Source organism: Lissotriton vulgaris, chromosome 10 (genome assembly GCF_964263255.1).
Source record: "Lissotriton vulgaris chromosome 10, aLisVul1.2, whole genome shotgun sequence".
Classification (NCBI taxonomy): domain Eukaryota; kingdom Metazoa; phylum Chordata; class Amphibia; order Caudata; family Salamandridae; genus Lissotriton; species Lissotriton vulgaris.
The window spans coordinates 559,973,135-559,988,110 of record NC_141698.1 but is presented as its reverse complement, the minus strand read 5'-3'; the positions used below and the strand labels follow the sequence as shown (position 1 = coordinate 559,988,110).

At 43.7% G+C, this 14,976-nt stretch overlaps 1 protein-coding gene across 1 annotated transcript in view; it reads left to right on the top strand.

Moving 5' to 3' along the window:
• The first annotated feature begins 978 nt into the window (after positions 1–978).
• RMI2 (RecQ mediated genome instability 2) overlaps positions 979–14,976 on the top strand; it is a 60,961-nt gene continuing 46,963 nt past the window's right edge. Inside the window, exon 1 of the mRNA XM_086941410.1 lies at positions 979–1,114. The gene's annotated coding sequence lies outside the window, so the exon portion shown is untranslated. The remainder of the gene's footprint in view (positions 1,115–14,976) is intronic.

The window sequence follows — 14,976 nt, the reverse complement described above, 5'->3', positions numbered from 1 at the left end:
ATTTGTAAGTTATACGCGAGCAGGCGTAGGGTTTAATATTTGCCAGTTACCTTAAAATCTCACTGCGCTAATAAATTACAAAAAGTGGCAGAATAATGCTCAGTGCCGCCCCCTTGACTGTATGAAGTGTCACTAGTGAAGTAGTAATATACTATGTAATAATATGACAATATCCATTCTTCGTGTTCCTCTTCACACGTGACACTTCACTGTACAAGGCACCCTATACAAACGTAATCCAATTATTTTCAAGATTTAATATGAAACAACAGTGGGTCCCCAGTACAGGAATGTTAACCAGATAAGGCAAATGAACTAGAGTGCGGCGTGCAGGGTCCCCCAGAAGGAGCACGCCGCTTCCGTCCCTCTGGGTGACAAACCCGGCCCTCGCCCTCCTTCGCCCGCTCCTTCAAGCTCCTAAACTACGTACAACTCAGGTCCTACCCTAACCCCCTGAGGTTTGTCAGTAGTGAACCGTCGTGGAACATTGTAACTCGGACTAGAGAAGCCAGGGACCTGGGGGCGGGAGCTGCAAGACGCCAATGGACGTCTTGGCGTGTGACGTCAGTCCGTCATCTCCCGCGTTCGCTTTCACGTTCGCATTTACGTCATGTCTGCGTCCTTATCCTACACAGAGCTTTCCAAACTATGTGTCGGGACACGGTACTGTGCCTGCCGTGTGTTGGGGAGTCGGTGTGTCGCGCGACACTGAAGTCTGCAGGCAGATTAGTGCTCTAGTATTCTAATCTGCATGAACGTAGTAAATGATAAATGTGTAATTACATAAAATACAGTATGCCTCTAGTGGCGTGTCCCAATTACACCCTTTTTTTCATGGTGTGGTTTTATTTGCATCTTGCACACATTAGCGTTCAATAAAAGCACTCAAGAATTAATTTTATTATGCTAATAAGCAGGACGGTCTGCGCATGTCAGACATAGTACGCAGAGGCAGGAGAGGAGCGTGTGTTTGGGAAGCCTTGTTCCCTTTGTCATGCGTGTTGAACATTGAATGCGCAGGTAGTCCACGGAGCCGCCTCTGCCATCCCAGGCACTCGGTATGGCATATTTTAAATAGAAGAGGAGGTCCGGAGACGAGGAGCACTGCCCGGAGGTAAATTCTATTCAGAAGTTTTCAAATGACATGCTGGTAGCGGGAAGGAAGTTTCACTATCTTCAGACTGCTCTGGTGCCAAACGTTTGAAGCAAGTCTGGGGGAACTTTGAGTTAATGCAAACTGGCATCCTTTAAACATGCCCGTAGTTAAGCAAAGTTGGGCATTCATCACACTTCAGCATTTTCATGTTATATGCATAAATGTGTAGACGAACGGGATAAAATACAGTTTATTTTATTCAGTCCGTGACACACCAGATGGCAACTCTGAACCATGCAAACACATTATTATACATTTTATTTATCACGTTTAGTTTAAAGATAGCTTGAAAATGTGCTTTTTAAATAGGGGAAAGTTTACTGAAAATCGTACGAGAAATACTGCGCTATGCCCTTTGGTTGCCTACAGCAAAAAGAAGAGAACAAGATTAAAGTTTTTAAGTTAAGGGTGTAGATTATTATTTTTTTTAAATGTAGCTTTGCGTTATGGGACCTATTGTTTATGATGCTGTCTTCAAGGTGCAGATAATTTTGAGGTTGTGTTTTAAACTTTCATGAATAGATTGCTAATTTTTAAAAAAACGTACAAAGGTTAGAGCCAGTAGAAAGTATGTGGCTGCAGTGTTGAGCAATGAGGTACGGTCCTACCTTCAACTTGTCCTTGTGTCCTAATCCGCATATACAACAAAGCCAACCCTTAATTCCCATTCCAGTTACTTCTAGAAAAACCTGAAAGAAGATGCTTTTGACAGATTTATTGATTAGGAAGGGGGGTCAAATCACGAAGGGACCATAAAAATGCATTTCCAGTCTAAAACTCAAGCCATGGTTAGCCTTTTGAACACCCAAAGCTCGTACATTTGTGGGCATTCTCAAAATCCAATCAATAACTCTCACCCTGGAAATGATCAGAGACTTACGTCAGCCAAGAAATGAGGTAACTCCTTCCAGGATGGGAAGGGAAATTAACCATCCTCAAATTTGATAGGGGTACAGGACAGGTCTTTCTCCACAAGAGATGAAATGCAATTCAGTACCCTTTCACCGACTTACTTTTATAGATGCCCATTTACTACTTTCTTTTTTAATTGGTCCATATATTTATAATTGTGTACTGTAAAAGGTTGAATGATGGTGTGACTGAGTTCTTGGAGTGACAATGCATGCTGGTAAATGCATTGTTTGTCCGTGCATGAGGGCCAAAGTGTTGTAATATGATGGTGGATGTCAGATGGTGGTTATGAACATGTACCATTGCAAGTGTCTGATGCAGTATGGCAAGTGTGTTGGTATATAATGGTGCATGTGTGTGCATTTTATGCTGGAGTAGGGATGTATGTTGGTGGGTGTGAGTATATAAAATTAGCCATGTATTTGTCCTGTAAGTAGTGTGAAGGCATATGCCGGTGACTATGCCGATGTGTAATGGTGGTTGGGCAGTCCTATATCATGTTGTGTGGATGGACGTTTTATGGGGGAGGTGTTATCTTTCAATGGTGGGTTTGTCAATATAAATGGCTGACTGTGAGGACATTGGAGGTTTTGGAATATAAAGTAGTTAATGTTTTACATTGTGTCTAATGTTATATTACTCTGATGGTGAGAAGACTGGGTGCCAGGCATGACAGTTAAGGATCAATTAGTTTGGTGGGGTTGGGCGCATGAGGTAAAGGTAGCCCATTCCCTCATTAATTGTGCGCCTTGTTAATTTTTATGGCAAAGGCACTGTTAATATATTAGTCGGCCTTAATGCCCATTCAACTTTTGTGTTTTTAGGGAACTTACAGGAGTTTTGTTGTGATGTGGTATGTGTGGGTGTATGGTAGTGTGTGGAGTATATGATCGTTGGTTGTGTTGATACATGGTGTTCATTGTGTGGCTGTATGAAGGGGGGTGTTGGCGTAACCTTCTCCCATTTTTGCCAGTCACTGTCTTTGTTAGAACAGATTCACTATTGCTTTATTAACCTTCCTGCTTTCTCAAATATGCTGGATAATGCACCATTTGCCCACTCATTTTTCAAAATTTTCCCGGGGGGGGGATGTACCCCGCCCCCCACCCTCTTTAGGTGGTTCGGGCTTGCTCGCTTGCTACACTGCATTACCGTGTCACAAAATGATACATGTCGAAAAAGTGTGTCACCTACATGAAAAGTTTGGAAAGCTGTGTCCTAACAGCAGCAGCATCAGCAGAATGACGGTAAGGGAGTATAGCGTTTTATGCACATTTTAAGGGACAGTAGGTCTGCAGAAAACTTTTCTGTCAAGTCAGCTTTAAAAAGGGTAAAGTCAGTGTTGGTGGTTAACCCTTTCGATGCTGATGACGAGCTCAGCTCGTCATCACCCACGGGTGTCATGTGCTGATGACGAGCTGAGCTCATCATGGTGCCACTAAAATGGCAATTTCCAGCACAGGGGGGGAAAACGCCTAGCAGCCAAGGTGTTAAGAGGACGAAACCATACCTGACAACATTATCTTAGTAAAAGGTGGTTGGAGTTTTAAAAGTTAAGCAACTAATTACTGTAGCGATGACATCCCTGGCAGTTATTTCACGCTGCCATCTGCCTGATGGCAAATGCAGGAAGACGCAAAATCTGTGGTCAATAAGGGGCTTACTCCAGGGGAGAGGGATCAAATACTACAAACACGTGCGTCGATATACAATGAAGTCACTCTCTCACTTTAAATGCACTGAAATAACCATAGCGCCGTATACACAGGGCACACGTCGGGGGTACACGCGAATGGACGGCGTCCACACACTATTTTTACAGGGTGGACGCTTTCCACCCTGCCAAGAAGTTGGGCCCCATTTAATAATGTACTAAACTCGTCCCGTGTCCTTTTCAAACACCGGGACACATGCAGCAGCGCCTGCAAGTTGTCTGCTTTTGATCAGTAGCAACTTGCAGGTGGGGACAGGGCTTTCTTATTTAACCCCTTCGCTGCGGGGGATATTCCCCCGCTGTGCTGGGGGGGCGAGGGGGGCGTGCACAGCGCTCGCATGCTCATGACGAGCTCAGCTCGTCATGAGGCACGGTGATCCTGTGCTCATGACGAGCTCAGCTCGTCACGGCCACACCCGTTCCCGTGGAACGCTCAACACAGCAGGGGAATTATCCCCGCATGCGAGCGTTCCACGGCTCATGACGAGCTGAGCTCGTCATGAGCACCGGAGCGCCGTGGCTCATGACGAGTTCAGCTCGTCATGAGCTTTCAAGGGGTTAAGACTCCTGCTGGGCCCAAAACAAAGGCTGAATTTGAGGGGTCATCAGGCCTCCTTATGGTCAGTCCTGGCTGGCAGCAGTCAGGAGCCTCACACCTAGATTCAAATGCAGCAGAAGGGAAACCAAGGCTAACACCTTACAGCACTTTACACATGCAGCTTTGCACTTTGTTCAGTCACTGTGTACAAGATATGCATTCACTGTAAGAATCTCAGTTGTGTTGGTCAGTCCCAGTATTTACACTAAATACATATAATTTATATAGCACTTACTACCACTGAGGAGGCGTTGAAATCATTTAAGTACCACTATTTTTTCTTGTATAGCGCTGCTCATCCCAGTGGAGAGTGTCGAGCGTTTTACATCACACGTGCATATTACATATGCAATAAATCATATGCATTTGTAAATTGTTGTATAGGATGTGTTAAATACAACTAGGGGGCGGGGGGGGGGGTTACAAGGTGTAGAAGTCACATCTTCCATAGCTCACTGTGCTGTATTAGAAAAATTACAATGCAACTGTGACTAACCTAAGGTTCTCTATGTTCAAAGCAGTAACGCACTTACCTATCTAAATAAAATTAAATCGGTCATCTGCATGTTACAAGATGTGCTTTCCATTAACCAGCTATGCTACTTGGAGTCGAAACTGAGGCTAGACAAGACACAGATCTTTCCAGCAAGTACATTAACCTCCGGAGTTATTATCTTACAATTATTATTCACTCCGATTTACTGGGAACACACATATCTCTACAACAGGTGCCTTAACCCCATGATATGTTAAAATAAGTATTTGCAATCAATTAACCAGAACAGATATACTGTCAGTTTTCTTCTTGTTGCCACTTTCTTTGTAGCAGAGTAAAAAAAAAAAAATGTACAAGTTGAGGCCCAGATTTTGCCTCGGGGTTAAATCACTTTTCTGGCATAACGCTGACACAAAATCTATTTGGATGTACAATACCACACGTTGCCCAGCCTTGCATTATCTTACGTTAGGTAGGGATTAAATGGGTGGTACTAGGGTGTTCCTGTGCATCCATCAAAACTTTTTCTTAGGGTCCTATTGCTGAATGTCAAGGTTCCAATATATTTTTTCTTTCACTACCCTAAAATTGCTTATTCTTGCAGGGTTCTTATTTCATCTCCTTTTCTGCATTCATCATTGTTTTCTTATCTCTCTCTGTTCTTCCCTTTGTCTTTCTCTCTTGCTTTTGGTCATGGCTTGTTGGCAAAAAATAAGCCCCAATCTCCAAAAATGAGTGCAGGTGGGTAAGAATACTTTGCATAGGAGAGTGCTTTCACCTCTGGAGAGTGCAGGTAGCTAAAGCTATCACGTCTATGTGGAATATGATGCCTGGTTGAGTAGGCTGGCTGGAGAGTTTGTTCAATCCTTGGGTAAAGGAAGCTTTACGCTGGCAAAAGACAAAATTGTTTTATGTGTGGCTTACAAAAGTGTGAATCTTCTGCCTAAATCAGGAGGGTGTTCATTTGTACCCGAATTGCGCTCAAATATACTCATGATAGGCCTGCTAAACATATATGTGAGGGCTTAAGATCTGATGTTCACTTCTTATGATGTAACTTCCTTTAAAGTCGTGGCTTGTGACGCCCCTTCCTATGATGTCAATTCCTATGACGCCAGGTGTGATGTCACGCACCGTGATGTTACATGCTGTGATGTCACTTGCATACTGCTTAACTAGGTGAGTCCCTCCCCCACTTTTTTTTTTTTTTTTAGAACCCCACATATCTGTGAGGACAAGTGAAACAGAGTGGAGCCCTACCAAAACACGTGATTGGTATTTGAATTACCCAGAGCCCTTTCAGTGATGGGAAATTATTCCTGTGCAGACGGAGGCTGCCCACTTTGTATTCACCAGCATGTGTCGAGTTCCACTGAGAACCAACTTATTCAGTTACATGATTAAGTGTAGCTTTTGATTTGGACACGGCCACCGCACCAACTGAGAGATGTGAACTGACCACAAATTTACATAAGAAACGCATTAATATCAAGCGCGTGTTCCTCAATAATTTCGGGAGAAACCTTTGGTGTTCTGCTGTGAAATAAGGTTATTAATGTGGCAAAGTGGATTATTATGTGGTATGGTTGTGAGACTGTAGTGTGAAATATTATCACAGTGCCTCTAAGATGATCCTTGGATTCAGCAACCATAAGCCTTAGCTAAGTCCTGGTAGTGTGGCAAAGAGCAGTCCTGCATTTCTGTAGGAACATGTGTTAAGCCTTTTACAGTACCATTATGGTCCATAAGTAATTGACATGACTCAATAGAAATCTAACACCAATTTATAAAAATAGAGCTTATTTTTATCTAAATTTTGACACCATTCAAAGTTTTTATCATACATTTTACCGGAGTTGTGAATTTTCAATGCATTAGAAAATAACTGCATAAAATACTGGAGACATTTCACATTGCTGTCAATGGGGGAAACTGCTAGTGACACTTGGTCACTTTGGAGTCGAGTTACTTTCTACTCGCGCAGGATAGAGGTCGTAAAGGGCCCAGAAATAAGTCTTAACTGTCCAATTACTTTTACCTTACTCTGGGAGTCCGGGTGCAGGTTCTCTCGTATCATTTTTGTTGCTGCCGCCAGCTTTAGGTTTCAAACACAACTTAACCCTTCTTACCCCAAGCGGTAGTCTCTTCTCTTACAGGCAAGCTTTCTGTCCTCCAGGTAGATTTGAGCAAGCCTGTTATCATGACTAATGTAACTTCGCACTGTTGAAAGGAGTCTGGGGAATGGTGGAGAGTCGGAGTCTTCACCATCCTCTTCATTGTCAACAATTTGGGCCAGATCCACATCCTTACCTTCAGGTACCTCTGAGGGTGAGTTCTCCCTAGCTTGTTTTTCTCTCCCGTAGGAGTTGAGGAGCCTCGCAAGGTCCTCTTTTCTAGCTGTAGACTTAAAACGAATGCCCCAAGCCTTGCACAATGTCCTTAGACCATGATCTTCAGGGCTGAGGCACCTGCCATGTCTAGATACTGTGCAGACTCCATTGTGCCTAACTTTTATTTGCGCCATTTTTAAAAGTTACACAAACTTTTAAAACTATATCCTAACTCACTTCGATTTTTTAAAATTGTTCTGATGGTATAGGGATCTACAGAGGGCCCCCTACAGCCAATTTACAAAAATCGAAAAAAGTCTGAAACAAATACTTTTTGATGCTAATGGACAATTTTGTGGATTTCACTTGAAAATTCACTTATGACCAGTCGTACTACAAAAGGCAGATTCAGGATCCACAGTGCTGGGTACCAATGTAGGAAAGTGGAGTATTATGTGCTATAAGGTTGTAAGACCTTACCATACAATATTATCACAATACCTCAAAGATGATCCTTGGATTAAACAACAATAATCCTTAGCTTAGTCATGGTAGTGTGGCAAAAAGCAGTCACGCATTACGGGGGAACATGTGTTAAACCTTTTGCATCTCATTATGGTGCATACGTAACTGACACGACTCAATAGAAATTCACACCAATTTATAGAAATATAGCATATTTTTATGTAAATTTAGACACCAAAACAAACGTTTTATCATGCATATAACCATGGTTATGCATTTTAAAGGCATTAGAAAATAAATGTCAAACATACAGAAATCCTAAAAATACTGCAGACTATTAACATTGCTGTCAATGGGGATATCTGCTAGTCACTTCAGTCGTTTCTTCCTACCCTTGCAGGATAAAGGCCTTTGGGCTCCTAGGACCATGTTTAAACAGTCAATTGCTTTTACCTTGCTCAGGGAGTCTGGGTTCAGAGGTAGCTTAGAAGATGTCAGTGGGTTTTAAACAGGGGTATTTAACATTGCAGTCAATGGTAAAAGTTGCTTAGTGACAATCGGTCCCTTCAGGGTTGAGTTACTTTCCTTCTCCACAGGGTCCTTGGGGTCCCAGGATCAGAGTCCAACAGTCAGTTCAAAAGTACCCTGCACAGGGAGTCCATGTACAGAAGTAGCTCTGAGCTGTCAGTGGACTTTAAACGGGTTGCGCCAAAGATGCTTTTACCATAGAGACAACACCACCAGAAAGGGGATAAAACAGAACAAGAGCGGGGTCGTTTGTGACGTCGACCGCATGTGTTGTGAAGTGCCCTCTTAATGCAGAGTCGATTAAGGGGTCAGTTACCGGACTGGTGACCAAGACTCCTTGGTTGCAGTAAATGGACCGAAAAAGAACTAAGACAGGGCTGGAGGTCAAGGGGAGTGTGGTAGAGTTTGAAACTTTGATGAGAGACGGACTACAACTCCCAGAATGCACTTACTACTTTACTTTGGCCGATTCCTCGGAGATGGACAGCCTTTCTTTGGATTCTGTACGTTGTTTATATCTACGGTTTGAAGGGGACTGATCGCACCAATCCAGGGGAGTATGAAGGTGCTTCTGCTATGGAGTGTCGAGTTTTGGCCATGTACGAAAGTCGACCACACAGATCTAAGTTGGGTTGCCACAGGGATCAAGTATCCCTCTTTTGCTTTGATGCAGGGGCAACGTCTTGCTGTCAGAGAAAACAGTCTTCTTAGGGTCCTTTCTTGAAGTTGGTCGGCAGAACTGAGGGCCTGATTTCGGGGGACTCTAAAATCATGGATTTAGGGGAGTTAAGGGTGTGGCAGCTAGTAGTCAATGGGCAGCTAGTCCCTTACAGCTAATCCGCCCCTGAGGTGACCATATCCGGTCATGTAGGTCACCTGTACTACCTAGCGCTCACTATTTCTGCCCTTCGAAAGATGGCAGAAAGCTACTTCAAGTGTACAGATCAGGCTCTTCACCACAGAGCTGTACACTTCCTGTATACCTAATTTCCCACCTTGCCAGGGTCCAAGCGTGCCTGGGGAAGGGGGGCGGGCTGTTTCTTCCTCAGGGACACAGCACAGATGTATATCAGAGCAGGTGAAGCCTTTGAAACTCGCCGTTCTGATGTGTCACTTCACTAGCCCTGCTTTGGAGGAGGGAGGTGTGACCTCCATCCTGCGTAATCCTTTGTTCTTACTCCAGGGAGTGCTCACACTGCCTGGCAGGTAGTCAGAAGCCTGTCTTGGCGGCAGCTGGGGCGGGAAAACCTGGCTCTGCCAGCCAAAGCACGTCAACGAAGTTGCCACTTGGGTGCATGCCTTCCCTTGACACCAGATTTGTGTCAGGGGAGAGAAGGCATGTTGTTTGACAGCAAACTCGACCTATTGAAGTAGTACCATAAGGGAGCTAGCAACCCAGGTCTGCCTAGGTGCCAATCCCATGTTATCCTATGGACCGCCTATCACTTATAGTGTACTGTAGTGGTAAAGTTATTACAGAAGTATATAAGCGCGCACTTACATGCCTACAATCTATCCCCCTGATTCATCAAGAACACATTTTGCGATTCCTTAATAGCGAAAAATACTGATTCGTTATTAAGGAATAACAAAATGCTATTCATCAAGAAATCCATTAAAAAATAGCGATTTCTAATAATTCCTTAATTGCGAGTCGCAATTAAGAAATATCTCCCCATTCATTCCTATGGGCCTAGAGGCCCATAGGAATGAATGGGGTGACCAACTCAATTTGCTAATCGCATTTAGCGATTCGCAAATTGAGATTGCGATTTCAAGGGTGCAGGGGTGTCCAAAGGACACCCTGTTGCACCCCTGAAATTGATGTGTGCACATATGTTGCGCACACACATACCCTTAGGGCATGTGTGTGCGCAACATCAAACTTTGAAAAATGCACTTTAGTGCATTTTTCAAAGTTTTTGCTATTTACCACGTAGTTATACTTCGCGGTAAATAGTGGCCCCAGATTGCGAATTCGCAATTTTTAGATGGTTCATGAATTGCATTTAAGGAATCTCAAATTGAGATTCCTTAAATGCATTTCTTCGCAATTTAGCGATTTCTATAATTGCGATTTTTGCATTTGGGATGATGAATCCCAAATGCAAAAATAGCGCTCGCAAAGGGCCAGATTCTCAGGATCTGGCCTTTTGCAAGCCGATTTCGGCTTCATGAATCTACCTGTGTATATGTGTATATATATATATATATATATATATATATATATATATATATATATATATATATATATAAACCAGCCTTTTGGACTCGAGACCTTCTCTACGGGGTGACTGACTTATACCTATACCAGTGCTGTGGCTTTGTCACACATGGTGAGGACAAAGTGGAAATGGAGGTGCGAGCACCGTTCCTGCAGTCTTCAATGGCAGGCCTGCTGTTATCTGTTTACTTGGGTCACTCAGGGTGGCCCTGGGTACTCGTGTACCACTCATGCCTTGTGTACTCATGCCTTGTGCACCACAGTACCACTTTCCAGCGACTTCTAAGGTGGGGGTAAAGTCCTTGTCAATTAGGAATGCTAATTACTCCTGTCACTTTTAGGGAGAGGGCACTTGAGCCTGGTTGTCAGGCTTCAGTGCTCCTGAAATACTGCCTGTACCTGCCTAAGATGACGGCTGCAACAAACCCTCCTGCGTCTCTCCTGACCTTATCTCCCTCTTCCCCCTACCCCTCCCCGCTCTACTCTTCTCCACTTTCCTGCTACTGACCTTTGCCTCACCTGTCCTGGCCCTTAGTCCCCACCCTGTTTATCTGTGAACTTTCCCTCCTAAATTGAGACCTAGCTATTTTGTCTGATGCCCGATGGAGCTACCTGGTTTAGCTATAGGGGAGACAGGTCGGGGATTCCCTCCTTGGACGTCACCTACCCAGTCGGACTTTATACCGACTTCCTTTCGTCTTTCCTGTCGTCTCCTCCCGCATCCTCCCTCTATTTATGTCTCTCCTTCTCTCCTCTCTCAATGATTGAGACTGAACTATTTATCTGATGCCCAATGGAGCTTCCTGGTTTAGCAATAGGGGAGACAGGCCGAGGATTCCCTCCTTGGACTTCACCTACCCAGTCAGTCTTTAGACAGACTTCCTTTCGTCTCAACTGTCGTCTCTTCCCTCATCCTCCCTCTCTCACCTCCCTTGCCCCATCCACTACTTTTGTCTCTCCTTTCTCTCCTCTCCTAATTGTATTGCCTATTTTTGATGTATTATGTAGTTGTTGATCTTTTTCTGTTACATTGTTGATTCTCATGTAAAGCGCTCTGATACCTTCGGGCCAAGCCACCGCTATATAAAACTCTTTAAATAAATTAAATAAATAAAATAAAGAGTGTTTCCCACTTTCTCATTAGAACTTAGAGAGACAATATAGAGGCATTTCATTTAAATGTTGGAGGTTTCAAATCAAAATCTACTAGATTTCTGAGTGGTAGGGCAGAGTGGTAGGTGGTGGGCTGGGCCGCCGCTGGGGGCTCCTCCATGTGCTTTGCAGGGGCGCCCCCTCACGTTTCGTCACGCCACTGGGCTGGAGGTCTTGTGGGATGTGTTTAGGCGCCTCAGTCAGTCATTCAGGGATAGAGAGGAATCGGATCCCATCAAGTGCCCAACCATCTGTGTACATGTGACTGTTTTAAGACGAAAGGATTATTTATTTATTATTTATTTATAAAGTTTTATATAGCGCGAACATGATCCAGAAGGATATCAGAGCGCTTCACAATTAAGGATGGTCAGGCAGACCTCAAAAACAAAACAAAACAAAGGAAACAGTTATAAAGGTTACAACAAAGCAGTACAATAGTTGAAGAAGCAAAAACTAAATATATATATATATAAATATAATCGGGAAGGGGAAGAAAAGATTAGGTCAGGGGATATAAAACATCAGTACAAGGGATGAGGGTGTAAGTCCAGTATCTTCAAGCAAATGAAAAGAGCCAAATTACGCTAAGAACTTGCACATGAGGAATTGTTGTACTTCCATTTTGAAGGCAATTGTGGAGGTCAGTCTTCAAATTTCAGGAGGGGTAGAGTTCCAGATCCGTGGAGCGGAGCCAGGGAAAGCTCTTTGACAAGTTCTCTTTTTTCCGAAATATCTGTGGTTTAAGAAGGAAGGTGTTAGCGCTTCTTGAGGGTCTACCACCTCCAGATAGTTCTAGCTTTTGGTATTGATATTTGGGGGTTTTGAGATGGAGAGCTTTGTGAGTCAGGCAGGCGATCTTTAGCTGTATTCTTGCTTCAAAAGGCAACCAATTTAGAGATTTTAGAACTGGAGAAATGTGCGCAGATCTTGTTGTGCCCGTAGTCAGTCTGGACGCCGCATTCAATACTGCCTTAAGGGGTGCCAAGGTATATTTCGGGAGGCCACATAGTGTAGCACTACCATAGTCTAGCCTCGGCCAAACCAGCGCTTGAACCACCTGCTTGAAGTCAGCTTGTGGGAGGAAAGATTTGAGATTCCTTAGTAGTCTCATCTGAATTGTCCAGGGTGATTCAAAGCGGTTTGGCTGAATCAATAATGACGGGGGCAGATGAAGGCAGTGAGATGGTTCAACCAGAGGTCTACCTTAGGGGTATGATTCGGAGGAGAAATTAGCAAGAATTTGGTTTTGGAAGTGATGAGTAGGAGGTGTTTCTCAGATAGCCAGTTTTGCGTGTTCATGAGGATAGTGTTTAGTGTTGTGAGATTGTCAGGGGAGGAGATTTTCAGGTAAAGTTGCGTGTCGTCTGCATACATGTGGAAGAGAATGTTCATTGAGTTAGTACATTTGCAAGAGGTTACATGAATAGGTTGAATAGTATGGGGGATAAAGCGGACCCTTGTGGGACACCCTTGGATACAGGCATGGGCCCGGGATAGGGAGCGGTTCATCTTTATTCTTTGAGATCTGTGGTGGAGGAAGGACGAGAACCATTGTAACACCAGACCAGAGAAGCCCATCCTGTGTTCCAGAACTGATAATAAGTTGTCGTGATTTACAGTGTCAAATGCAGAGGAAAGGTCAGGGAGGATCAGGAGGCAGGATTCATTGTGGTCGAGCTTTTTTAAAATGTCATTAAAAACATGAATGAGAGCAGATTCAGTGCTGTGTTCGCTCCGAAAGCCAGATTGGTGATGGTCTAGGAGTTCGACGTTTTCAATGTGAGCACAAAGTAGGGATTGGACACATTTTTCAAGGAGTTTGGCCAGAGTAGTCAGGGCTCGGAAAATCCAAAAAATGGTACTAGTCCTGCAGGACTAGTACCTTGAAAAATCTCTTCAACCTAACTCCAACCTACTTGACCTCTGTCTCTGAAAGCGGAGCAAATGTGACAAGATAACAAGATTTAAAGGCATCTTTATTGCTCATTACCTTTGTGAGCAATAGCAGTGCCTTTAAATCTTGATATCTTGTCACATTTGCTCCGTTTTCACAGACCGAGGACAAAAGTTAGTTTGTCTTCCTACTCGTCAGAAAGGGCGAGTAGGACCTAAAAGCAGCTCGACCTCGTTAAATTTAGCTCGCATATGCGAGCGGTCGAGTGGATTTTTCAAGCCCTGGTAGTGATGTTGGAGATAGTGCAGACTTCGAAAACTTCCGCCCTATCAGCATTAGGTTTTTTTAAAATAGGAGAAACTTGAGACGCTGTTAGGCAGTCAGGGATCATACCTTGAGACAGTGAGGCATTGACAATATTTTTCCAGGTGGGCATGATGACTACCTTACTTTACTTGAAAATGGCGGGTTGTAGCGGGTCGTTAAAGTGATTGGATGGGTTAATATTCTGAAGAATTTTTTTATGTCTCTTTCACTAAAACGGGTGAAGGTGTCCCAAGAGGCATTATTTTTGGTGCTCAGACTAGCTGCTACGGGCTGTTCAGAGGGTTGTGAGGGAGCGCTGGTCAATGGGATGGCAACGAGGCCTTTTTAGATTCCAGTTCAATATCGATGAGTCTTGAATTTCTCAGAGAAAAATATAGCCTAAGTGTCGCAAGAGTGTGGCCTGTGTCTTGAGTCAGAACGAGTGAGTGCGTCACACGATTGTTGTTTAACATTTTCAAAAAGTTTTTTGAGGCGATTAGAGGCTTGGTTAAATTGAGATTTGAGGTGGTCTGTCTTGGCGCTCTTCATTTGTTTGTTTATAGGAGCTTCTTACTGTTCTGAGGACTTTTAGTTGATCCAAGGGAGGATTGGATTTTCAAGATCGTTCAGTTGCCCTTAGGTTGCGTCGTTCGGAGTTTAGGTTGTCATTAAACTATGGTTTGGAAATTTTTGTTGATGCATTTTTCTGTTGGATTGGTGCAACGGAGTCCATGATACTTGAGATAGTAGAGTTCTAAAAGTCAGTAAGTGAGTTAACCTCTGACTTGACAACTTGGGCGGAAAGGGCAAGTTTACATTGGGTTGCTATTTCCGCTGTATTAATATGTCTAAATGCCCTTTTCCATATATTTAGCTTCTTTGATTGAGGCTTCCTCACTGACACCACCCGGTTAATGTAGAAAATGATGATGACGTGGTGGTCAGACCAGTCACAAGGGAAGATGTTTTCCAATGATATTGTGTTCCTTTGGAGATGATGAGATCCCGGATTTCGCTTTTATTATGCGTTGGCCTGTCACAATATTGGGTCAATTTGTGATCATCTAAGAAGGATTTCAGGCATGTAATAGCTTTGTCATTGGGATTAGACCAGTGAAGGTTGAAGTCACAGAGGAAGATTTGGGGAACTGCAGAATCGACATTACCGGAGAGGATTTCCAGTAATTGTTCGATGAAG